Raw genomic sequence first — 13242 nt, forward strand, 5'->3', positions numbered from 1 at the left:
GTGGTTTATTTGGTAGAGGTGTGGTAAGACCATGGGCGGTGACCATGGCGGAATAAACATGTTGTAAGAATGTAGGGTGGTCGTAGAATTCACTGGATTGGCAGATAGTGTGGAAGTGTTGTAAGACTACGAGGTAGCCATAGCATTCACCATGATATTAGAAAGTTGTGGAAATGTTGTAAGGCTGCAATAGGATCGTAGTATTCGCCAGATAAAGATAAACCATTATTAAGGTGGTCGTTGGTATAAAGGAGGATCAGTTTGTGCCTTGGACAAAGCGACCAGTATTTTCGGAAAGCATTTCTCTGTAATAAGAGGAGGACCATTATCTTCTGAGGAGAGGTTGGGCCTGTGTAGCTCTCGGTGGAGCTATACCCGTGGGCATGGCCCGTTCCTTGGTATAGACTGGGTGAGACCCATGGACGAGGCATGTATGATTATGGCAGTGCAGGTGAGACCTAGTAGAGACCGGTTGGGTCAAAGTATTGGATAATGGTTTTAGTGGGATGATTATATGGTCCGTGAGTGGCATAGAGAGATGCATAGTCTAGGTTAGTCTTATTTGTTGGACTCTGAGGAACCTAGTGGCTAGAGCAGGTGCGAGACTGGCAGTCTCAGCGGTGGTTCGAGGATTTTATATCACGGTTTAGTGAATGGTTGCCATGAATCAGAAGATTTCGGGTGAAATGCAAGTGTAAATCATTGGATCTTACATTATGAGTTATGTATCGAGTTGGATTTTGGTTGAGACTAGCATTGGGAATCGTTAGTGTATATGTGCAAGATCTTTATTTCAGCAAGATATGAATTAAGGAATCTGTATGCCAAGGGCATCAACTAAAGGGTTCAGGGTCAAAAGGATGTTTTCAGTTATGATGGTAGAAAAGGCCCTTGTGATTATGCTTTGGAATGGTTCTACCTGTGTGTAGGTATGGTAAGTTATGGAGCTTCAAAATTATAGTAGTAGTGTATTGGTTTGGTAGTTAAGGAATCAATGATTTCTTCAACACTAAAGGTTTTAACTACTAGATTGCCTCTTTTTTCTCATTACGTACATGGATTCGTTAACTTCAGGATGAGTCATGTACTCGAAGGATTATCTAATCCCTTTTATCAAGTAAAAAGTTTATGGCATCAGTGAATGGTCAATGATTTTGTTTTCCACTGGAAACAACGAGGTAATCATAAATTGGATGATCACTTCATAATACAAAGTGGAGTTGAATTAGCAGTGGTTCAGTATCGTCTGTCCATCGGGGATTTAGATAAGTTTTAAGATTTTAGATTTTGAGGAGATTAAAAATGGTTATTATTTAGGGGTTAAATTAAGTTAACTAAGGATCCGTTCATCGTCAGGATTTGGGAGCCCTGCTAAGGCGGGATGCAGTTGCATTTTTGTATGATTGTTGTATGACCGGGGTTGCTTACTCAGTCCGCATCGGGATTGTGGATGGATTTTTCAAGCTGTCTGGTGTACCTGGGATGGTAAGGAATGATTTCGAGGATGAAATCTAATTTACATAGGGGAGAATTGTTACACCCGATTCAAAGTACTTTTCAGTTTAGACCCTTGGTGTGTAAATATTTGAAATAATTGGTCCCTAGGGGGCAAATCTTCCAACTTCAAAAAAGTTAGAGTACACTAGGCGTACTATCTCATTTCTTGAAAGCGGGTCTTAACCACATATGTAGCGCATGCCTGGAGTACGCAGGTGGTACATGAGGTTGAGACAAACCCTAAATTTTTAGGTTTTTCACCTTGTTTAAACCTCATTATAGCTTTCTTTGGACATGATGAACCAGGATCCACCTCTCCTTGTCCGAGAAAACAAAACCCTTGAGTGGTTTGGTAAGTTTTGAAGTTGAACAGTGTTTGTTGGTGGTTTGTGAAGGAGAAGAAGAACAGGAACACTTGAGGGGAATTGCTTGAGCTTGTGGATCCAGGATCATCTCGACATTTGTAATGTTTTTGAGGTAAAAGCTTACATATTTATACTCTTATATGTTAGATCTAGTTCATGGAGCATTTTGAACGCTTCTTGAGCCCTTTGTGATAAAGGTAAGCTTTTGACCTACTCCAAAGGCAATGGATACTAAATCTTAGCTCCAATCAATCCCCATGTTCATAAAAATGTCAACTTTATGGAGTATTTGGACCTACGCATGTATTAAGACATTTTTTAAGAATTTTTTAGCTATTGAGCCCCATTAAGCCATGCATGTGTGTAAAGTTGCCACCTTTACGTGATAAGTCACCTTTAGGGATCAGATATGTGGGTTTGGATGAAAGGCTTAACCAATTAAGTGATTAACTGAGTAGGATGGAACATTGGGAGTATGTTGGATGTACCCAGCTGGTCCGCTGCACATACTAGCCCCGAAAGTAGTATGCTAAGAGTACGAGCTAAGTACGCCCTGCTTACTCAGCAGACGGGGTTTTGGGCTTAGCGATTCTCCGTATTGGGGCATGATTGGAATTTTAAACATTATCCCTTATTGGGTCATTCGACTTTTGATTTTGGGCTTTTGCTAGTATTTTGGGCTCCTTTGGTGTTAGGCCCATGGTTGGTTGGGGCCCAATTTGGAAAATTGGGCCATATTGCTACTTTTTTGTTATTAGACTGGACTTCGGATTCTTAGGACAAGTAAGGAAAAGGGTATAATGGGCTTTCCCTGATCATTGGGTAATTAATTTAGGTTTTCAGCTATCGGTTGAGAACTAATTATTTATTTGGCGTTATTTTGATGATGTTAGCACAAAGATTTTTCTGGATCGGCAGTCCGAGCTATTATCGATGATATTCTGCAGCGTGAGGTAGATTTCCTCATTGTGTTTAGCAAGTCGAAGGCACCAATGTCCGCCTTGTTGGGTTTTGTATAATACAACATTCTATGGTGCACATACAACCCTAAATGCCTTGGATCTATGTTTTCTCTAATTATACATGTAATAGGGTTTCCAAAGCATTAAGCCTACAACTAGCATACAAATGATATAAACAATATGAAATACTAGTTAGGATGACATACCTTTTTATGTAGCTTGAAACCTTGTAGTATTTGGACTTTAAGAACTTCGCACCAATAGTGTGGATGCCTAAAATGGAATCACAACACACCATGGACAAAAGATGACACTGGAGAGAGAATACTAGCCAACTAAATCGTCCATGTGAACTCCAAGAACATTAGTGGTGATTTTGGCTATGGAGTAACATATTTATATGTTGAATTCCAAAGGTTATGGGTTAACCATAATCCATACCTATGGGTTTATGACCCATGGTTCATATTGTCCAACTCTTTATGTATCCATTTATAAACTTAGTCCAACATGGATCAAAAGCCCAACATATAAATATAACTAATTTACATAATTAGTCCCCATAGATTTAATTAGTCTTTTTTGATCACTAAATTAATTCAAAACTAATTCACTAATTAAATCATATGTTTTCATATTAATATATTATAACTTATAATATATAAATAAATCATAAATAACCTCTTCTCGAAAGTCCATCCTAACAAATTGTCCTAATGATATGCAACCCAAAGGGACCATACAAGATTTTTTGCCATTTACTGATTCTCTTGTAATGAATATGCACAAAGGTCACACAAACTTCGCAAAAGACATTACAAAGTATTTCAATGGAGAGCAATTCCATGGAAACGAAGTATCACATTCAAAGTACATTCATTTGAACATCCTTCTTGCATTAAGTTTTCTAATCTTATACAAATTTAATGAATAACTTCCACATGTGGAAACATTTCCATATTCCCATTTTGACTAGCACTTTCGAACAAGAGTTGCCTCTTTTCAGATTATGTCACTTCGGTCCTTCCAAAAATTTACACCATACTTCCAACTTTCCATGAGCAACCAATCATTGGTAAACCTCATATTATCCTCGATAATTGCTTAATCATTTTAGTTATATACAATTTTGGTCCTTTTTCCCTCTTAATGCCCTAGGCATTTGGAAAATTCAGAATACATAGAAATATTATAGCATATACAATCGATCCTATACATGAAGCATATGGGATACAATTCATAATGTCTCACATAAAGACATGATAGTCGAAAATTCTTTTGCTATAATTTTTCTATTTGCCATGTTCTCACAATTTGGACTATGAAGAGGGATGTCGTAATCATAATCGAATTTTGAGAACGCAATTAATATTACCATATATAGAATTTCCTTATGTTGAACCATTCCAACATAACATTCATATATATACTTGACTAAATTTGATTAAAATCTCAATCTAAGTTCTTAGACTTGAGATGAAGTATAATTTCCTCTCGCTTAATTATAGAAAACCAACTTTTCAAAACCCTGCATCTTTGCAAATTGAAACTTTTGTTTTCTATAATTAACATTGATAACTTGAAATACTTAACATAATGATCATGCTCCCACAAACATGATAATTATATCCTTATTAGCATAACACTTATGCTCCCACTAGCTTTGACATCTAGAAATCAGTTGGACTTCTAGATATCAATACTTTATTAACTTTCATTCCCAAAGTTCAGTTTTCTGATACGAGATGCTTCGATAAGACTTTATTTAAGCTTCTAAAACTCATACACCTTTTCTTAGATAACTCACATGTGTGTCTAAACAATTATGAAGAGGGATGCCGTAATCATAATGTTTAGACCTTTTACCATTTCTCACAATTCGAACTATGAAGAGGGATGTCGTAAGGTTTCTAATATAGCTATCAATGGAATCATATAAACAACAATTTTCACAAATGCCATTGTAAGGAAACTTAAAATAAAATAAAATAACTTTTCCTTTATTTAAAAATTGCAGAAAAACTTTTCCTTACAATGCAATTACAAATGAAAAACATGTTGTTATCTATTCCTAAGCAATCTACAATGACTCCTAAGAAGCAGCTCAAAATTCCAATCTTTGAATCATGCGATCGAAATCCATCTCCGCGATCAGATTCATCTTACTCTTCTTCTAAGCTTCCTCTCTTTTTTTTCCAATTCTAAAGGACATCAAAATGCGACCTAGTGACATCATGTAATAAGAATCTACAAATGGGAACTTAATAGAGTTAGATAGTGGACTTAGCTGAAGCAAAGTCAAACTTTTTGACTTTACTATCCTTATGATATTTCATGTAAATAGGGAAGCAGCTTCGCAACCAATTCCCCTTCTTTTGGCAAAAGAACCATACGGACTCTTTGGAAACGGTACATGAGACTATCTCAGACTTAGCCTTTCTCTTTACCATTGGATCAAATCACTTGACACGGCCGATCCCTTTCCATTGGGAAGATAAAGCTTTTCTGGACTTCTAATGTTACCATTATCAATGTCCATGAAAGTTTTGGAAGTAGATCTTCCAATAAAATTTGCTTTACCAGTGCTCCAAATCATTGCTAATTCAGAATCAACAAGCAAATATGTAAGATCAATAAGGGCCATATCGTGATCTGTCATCAGGGATGGACTAAAGAACCCAGTCAACAGCTAACTTCCTCGAGAATTCGACACCCAACTCTCTCAGCTTGTCAATATGTGACTTCATCTCCAAGATGTGAGAACATATAGACATTTCTTGCCAATAGGGATTCAGTGACCTTGAACTTTTCAAGAACTTGTGGGTTAGGGAGAATAATTGGAGAAGGTGGAGGAAGTGAAGTATGATTTCCAGTCCCATTAATACACAATAAAGGGATTAATCTTTCACCTTGATCGCCATGTAGACTATCATCTTCATTAGGAAAGCTTTATCTAAAAGGATAAGGAAGACCATAGTTGTCGTAACCAGACATCTATGAGGGAGAAATTCAAGCAAGTTGATTTAAGTCCTTAATATAACACCTTATATGAAATATTAAGGCTAGGACCCAACACAATATCTTATAACTTGGAATAGGGATGCCGTAATCCAAGCTACAAAATATTTGAAGGTAGGTAAATGATGATTTACCAATTTCCAAAATTTAGGTTGTAAATGAATTGAAATTCCTAGATCCTTTGAGATTCATCAAACTATTCAATGGCATGTTTAAATCATTTTTATAGAGGGGGATGGAGAAAGTGGACTCGATTGTGCCCTTCAAGTTTGTGACTGGGATGTCAAGGATCACAAACAAGGAGTGAATAACCATGCAATTAGCTTGGTATACTTAATGTTACAACCACCTAATCAATGTGCCGGTTAACCACACACGCTCTATTGATCTATAATTAACATCAAAATACCCTTTTCCAAGTACTATCAGTCCAGATTAGTGTGCTGGTTAACCACACATGCTCCACTAAGGGCTTCACAAGGTTTAATAAAGGTTTTATGAGTTTAATAAAGGTTTTATGAAAAACTTTTCAAGTTTCGTAACTTGATGACAAGTTATGGAAGCCTTTAACACCATTCAAGATGACATCTAAAAAATAAGACCTTTCATTTTCTATAACCTATGAGTTTTAAAAGAAAGGCATTTCATTTTCATAACTTATGAAAAATTTAATGAGTTTCATTAAAACATTTAGATCATAAGTTTAATTAACGCAATAATTAAACAATTCATCCATGAACTTTTAAACTCATAAGTACAAGATAATTCATATCATCGACCTTCAAGAAATTAGCATAATCATATTAACTAATACAAATCTTGAAATTATGACAATTATCTTTTATTTGGATGAAAATAAACATTACCATAGCACCAAAATCAAATTTTATGGAGAAAAACACTTTGTGGTAATGATTCTAATCCAAAGCAGAACAAAAAAATAAAAAATCTGCACATAGGGAGCCCAACTCGATGAGTGCACTATCCGACTCGACAAGTTGGTTGATTTTGTACATGGACTCGTCGAGTTTGTTTATGGACCCGTCGAGTCCCCTACTCAGTGTCAAAATTTTCAGTTTTGAAAACCAATAAAAACATCAAGTATAATTGAAAACAACTCATGGCTCTGATACCACTGTTGGGTTTTGTATACTACAAAATCCTATGGTGCACATACAACCCAAATGCCTTGGATCTATGTTTTCTATAATTATATATATATATATATATATATATATATATATATATATATATATATATATATATATATATATATATATGTATGTATATATATATATATGTATATATATATATATATATAATAGTTTTCCAAAGCATTAAGCCTATAACTAGCATACAAATGATATAAACAATATGAAATACTAGTTAGGATGACATACCTTTTTATTTAGCTTGAAACCTTGTAGTATTTGGCCTTTAAGAACTTAGCACCAATAGTGTATATGCCTCAAAATGAAATCACAACACACCATGGATAAATGATGACATTTGAGAGAGAATAGTAGCCACGTAAAATCATCCATGTGAACTCCAAGAACATTAGTGGTGATTTTGGCTATGGAGTAACATATTTATATGTGGAATTCCAAAGGTCATGGGTTAACCATAATCCATACCCATGGGTTTATGATCCATGGTTCATGTGGCCTAACTCTTTATGTATCAATTCATAAACTTATTCCAACATGGATCAAAGGCCTAACATATAAATATAACTAATTTACATAATTAGTCCCCATAGATTTAATAAGTCTCTTTTGATCACTAAATTAATTCCAAACTAATTCTTGATCTATACTAATTAAATCCTATGATTTCATATTAATATATTATAACTTAAAATATATTAATAAATCATAAATAACCTCTACTCAAAAGTCCATCCTAACAAATTGTCCTGATGATATGCAACCCAAATGGACCATGCTACTCTCAGGTCAAGTACATACCAATTATAGTTATGCGCTTAGACACCTAATCCAACAGGCCTATGGTTTATTATGTTAGGATACTAGATTTTTATGTTACTCTTGCATGTGTTATGTGATGGTATGCTTACCAGGCAAGGCCCGATGTTGGGCGGGCCCCGGTGATTGTACTATATGATATTATCTTGCTGATTATCATATGTGTTTGAATGATTATATGTTTATGTGTATACCGGGCAGGGCCTGATGCCAGGAGGGGCCTGGGGACTGACAGATATGTATACCGAGTGCGGCTCGATGAAGGGCGGTCCCACTATATGTTTGATATGTATGGTAGTAGGAGGGGGTGAGATAGACCCGGTATCTGGTTGAAATAGACCGAAGGGGATTGCTAGCACCCTATATAATTGGTTGTATTTTTTTTAGGATATGTCATATTTTGGGGAGCTCACTAAACTTTGTGCTTACAGTTTTATGGTTACGTTTTCAGGTACTTCTGGTTCAAAAGGGAAGGGCCCGACTTGAACGTAACATATTCACCCATGTTTCCACATTATGATGATTTTAGGTTTATACTCTGATAACTATTTCTCATGAAATACTTTTGGATGATTAGAAAAAGAATAATTAATGTTTGGCTAAAAGATAATTAATATTTTGATCGAATTAAAAATGAAATTTTTACCTCGTAATTTTAGGGACATTACAATACTTTAACCAAAAAATCTATCAAACTTCCTTGTATTTGTTGTGTGTTATTGTCTCTGTTTTAACATTTCTATTGTTGTAATGGTATGGTTGTGAGGGTGGTGATAGTCGGATGGTGGTTTTTATAGGGGTGGTTGTTGGCTTTTCTACGGATGAAATACACCCTAAACTAGGTAGCAGAAAATTAAAACTATGATATACCTAAGTGTACATGCAACCTATGGATCTATGGTTTCATGCTAATTACATCTACCCTATAACACTAAAAACATAAATAAAAACATACCTCTTATGTAGCCATTGATCTCCATGTTTGAGATCTTTCCCCCCACGAAGTTGCTTGGATGAGATGACCGAAACCAGAATCCTCTAATGGTATCACACTCAATGACACCAAAGAGTGGAATAAAAATAACAAGGAGAATGATCAATTTCACAAACCCTAAGAGGGTTAGAAATCATCCCTAAGAAGGGAAGGAAGAAGGGTTGTGAAACATTAAGCCAAGGTGCAAGGAAGAATGAAATCCTTAAGGCCTTATTTATAGCCTTGGATCCCTTCCTAGGTTTTTTACTCTTTCCCATGTAGGATGGGAGTCCAACGATGAAATTCACTCCTTTTCCCATCTGGGATGGAGTGATTTTCATCCAACCCTAATTCCATAAGAGTTCTGGAATATTCTAGATTAACCAACTATTGATTAATGAATATTGAATCCTTTAATTAATTAATCTGTTAAATAATTCCCAAAATATATTTCCAATTAGTTTCTAATTAATTATTAACCATAATAATTAATAAACCAATTTATCCTTTATTTATTATACTCAATTTGGGTCTTGAGGGCAACTCAAAAGGGCCCTGTTATTATTAGAAATATTACCAATAGTTAATGACCTTGGACACTATTTCCATCAGTCTCGCACTTGTACAAGTCATCAACTATACGAGGACTAATACTTCTCCAATAATTAACAGAGAGTTAGACATCCAATGCAACTACTGAACCGTTGATCTTATCAAGATTCATCCCTTAGATAAGTGATCATAAATTCCTTCATTTTATGATATTTGTATGAATTTGAGACATGGATAATGGTCAATATTATAATTCAAGATTATGTTTCCAACTATAGATTTGTGATGACTGCATCTGACTACTAAATTGAAAACATCAATTTCAGGAAGGTCTCAGCCAAGCACTTTAGATGTCAGTACTAAATTATCAAGGGACCCACAGATATCGCTTCTCTTGTTAAGGCAAAAGGAACAAATAAACTTTGACTACATATTTTTTTGTCTATTCAATCATGTCACACATGGACATACCCTTTATAACTAGCAGTTACGGATAGCGTTAGAGTAGACATATGCATAACAAAATCATAGAGCAAAACCCCACATGTATCTAGCTTTGAAGAATAAAAAATATTATCATCTTAGAACTACTCGTGACTATATCCATGAAGTAATCTCTAAGAGTGGGTTAGTCCAATACATAAATCTCTATTAAGTACTCATAAGTATTAGCGTAACCTGTATGTTATACCCAATCACTATGAAAAATCCACGAATACTTATTACAGTCTTGAATCAGTACTTACTTCCACGAGTATGACGGACTGTGGACGTTTGAGTAAATTAATACTTGGGAAGTGGGTTCCGAACATGTGAAAGGAGAACACAGTAATAAGTTAATTAAAATGACTGATTTCCATCATATATTAAGACCTCCACCCAATAATTGCCAAATCGAATTAACACTTATACTACTTTAAGTTCTCAAGTTTAAAACAAACCAAATTAAGAGTGCTTAAGCCAATATATTATCTCTTGACTTTGTCTGACTATCAGACAGGCCGGTGACACTGGCTTATGGAATGGATCGACAAGATTATCTTTTGATATGCCTTATTGACTATGATGTCTTTACATTTGACTCAATATCAAATGTGATGGTAATTACTTAGTATGTATCTTGTGATCTTGTATGACTTGGGATCAATACTCGAGGTAACTTTACCCTTAAGGTCACAAAGAGCCTCCAAAAGGACCATCAATCATTGAATTTCAACAAAGATGTCACTAATGAATTTCTTTTATATTCATATTGTTTTCTTTTGAATTTAAGGAACTGTAACATACTTTAAGTTTGTTAAATCCACTATGGTGTATTACTTAGTACTCTTCCAAGCTAATACAACGTCATTCGGTAAAAATATTAACTCCGACTACGAACGAAATCGTCTTAATTAATGTGGAACTGAGCATCAATGTAACTTTTACAATGATATCTTCCATACTGTCAAGATCATTTACTTTGTCCACCTAGGACACTTAATAATGTTCTTGATCTTGGTTCATTGATTCTTGCTAAATTGATCTAATCTAACTTATCGTGCTCAAGACATACAAGTCATCTGATCTGGTAATTGTCATGGCATATATGATCGATCCCATAGCAGACGCATGTAAGAGACGACTCATAACCTCTAGCTCAATAGTAGAACTACAAAAGTAGCATCGCTCAATGTCATGACATATTTAGCACAAACCATTCCAAGTTCTGTGTGTCGACTTTCCTCAATATTCCATGTAATTTTGCTTAATCAAATGAATCACTTTGATCTATCTCCATAAGTTTTATTATGTACGTGTTGTGTATCTCCCATGTATATCATACTGAAACAATTCTCATACCAAGCCAAGTTTTTACACTTGCTAAGTTAGAATATAGTTTCTTATGAATCGTACATTATCTATGTACAATACAAGAGTGACTACAATGCTCCCACTAGCATTGATATATATATATATATATATATATATATATATATATATATATATATATATATATATATATATATATGGTTTATCTATGTTTCTCAAAATTCAAACTCCTTGAACTTTCTCATTGAAACAAAGATTCCAATTACTCCCACTAGCTCTGACATATGCATGGCTCATCTTTATTTCTTGAAATTCAAACTCTTTGAACTTTCTCATTGAAATAATGATTCCAATTGCGAGATGTTTGTTTTGGACCATAAGGAACTTCTCAATCTTACACTTCCTTCACCACCTAACTTGGTTTGATTATGTGTCCCTTCCTATCCATGCTTGTCTCTTCTTGAAGACCCACTTAAACCTAATGGTTAAGGTCAATTTTGTGATCTACCAAGTTTCAACCTACATGGACTAAATCTCACTTTCCATGTCTTCCTTTCATTTGGTAGCCTTTAGGGCCTACCATAGCTTCCGATAGCCGGTAACTATGATTGTTATCCATTAGTGACTCATATACCTTAGTAATATAAACTCTTATATAACTAGTGTATGATGTCCTCTATCAGATCTATAAGGAAGAGGTGGAGGTATGTCAGTTTCCTTAATAACTCTTTCAATATCGAATTGAATGCTAGGTCCAACTTTAAGTTCTTCATTGGTCGACTCTCGAATCTTATCAATATCAATATGGCTCCCACTAGCTCTTTTGGAAATCAGCTTCTTCTCTTGGAAGACTGCCCTTCAAGCAAAATACACTTTGTTCTCAAAAGGTTTGTTAAAAAAATATCCAAAATGCTTGATGGGTTCTCCAACGAGATAACACATCTCTATTCTAAGTCCTAGATTATTGAGCTGTTAACGACAAGTGTAAGCCTCATAATCATAAACTTCCGTATGTGCTAGTAAGTAATGAATCTCACTTCACATATCATAGAGTGTTTTCATGAACCTTCTCAATTGGTACAAGACCAAAAGACTTCTCATAATACTATTCATGGTACAATCTATGTATTGTTAGTATGCATAATGCAACTCATCTAGTTCAAAATCAATGAACGATTTGTTTCATTATCCAACTAACACTTCCAATGGCAGTGCTATAGATGGAGATAACTCAATAAACTCTTTCACATTTACTTAGATGATCAAGAAGTTTTAAATGAGAAGATCACTATCCTTTATCATCCTATTTCCCATTCGATTCAAAATTTCATTTTATGAGAAATCTTAATATCTGAAAGGTTCCAGACTTATGTTTATACGAAGTAGGTCTTACCATGTCACACCCCAAAACCGAGAACGACGGAAACGTTCTGGGGCGAAGGATGTCATGTAAAGTATAACAACAATGCAAAGTACTAAGCAACAACATCATCCATTGCATTAATAGTATAATTTATATTACAAGTGTGTTCTTTCATAGCATAAAACAACATAATGAATAATCAAAATAAAAGACGAGTCTTAACTGCTCCGTCTTCACAAAACCTGGTCGTCGTACCTGTCTATTTGTGACCAGAGAATACAAGTTATTTTGAAAGCGAGTATCAGTAATAAAGCTGGTGAATTCATAAGTATTTATGTGTCTTTGATTTGTAAAACTGTAAAGAAAAGACTTGTAAATGTTTGAAGAAAAGTTTGTATAAGTATGAAAACCCTAGAAAATCCCATATTTCCTACTGTTATAAAAAGTAGTCTTCTACCAAGACCCAACTGTTTTGAAAGTATGCATCACTATAAATGTGACGTTTTTCCCTGTATAATTATTATTATAAAAGTATAGTCTATCTCATCGTTTATGTAGATGTGTCACAAAATAAAGGTAATAAGGAAAATAGTATACTTAAATCAAATATAATCTACCTCATCGTTTATGTGAATGTGTCACAAAGTAAAGGCAATAAGGAAAATAATATAATAACTGAAATTGTATCCTTTTGCACTAGGATATTCACGGT

The sequence above is a fragment of the Lactuca saligna genome, chromosome 7, assembly GCF_052625555.1.
Source record: "Lactuca saligna cultivar CGN05327 chromosome 7, ASM5262555v1, whole genome shotgun sequence".
Taxonomy (NCBI): domain Eukaryota; kingdom Viridiplantae; phylum Streptophyta; class Magnoliopsida; order Asterales; family Asteraceae; genus Lactuca; species Lactuca saligna.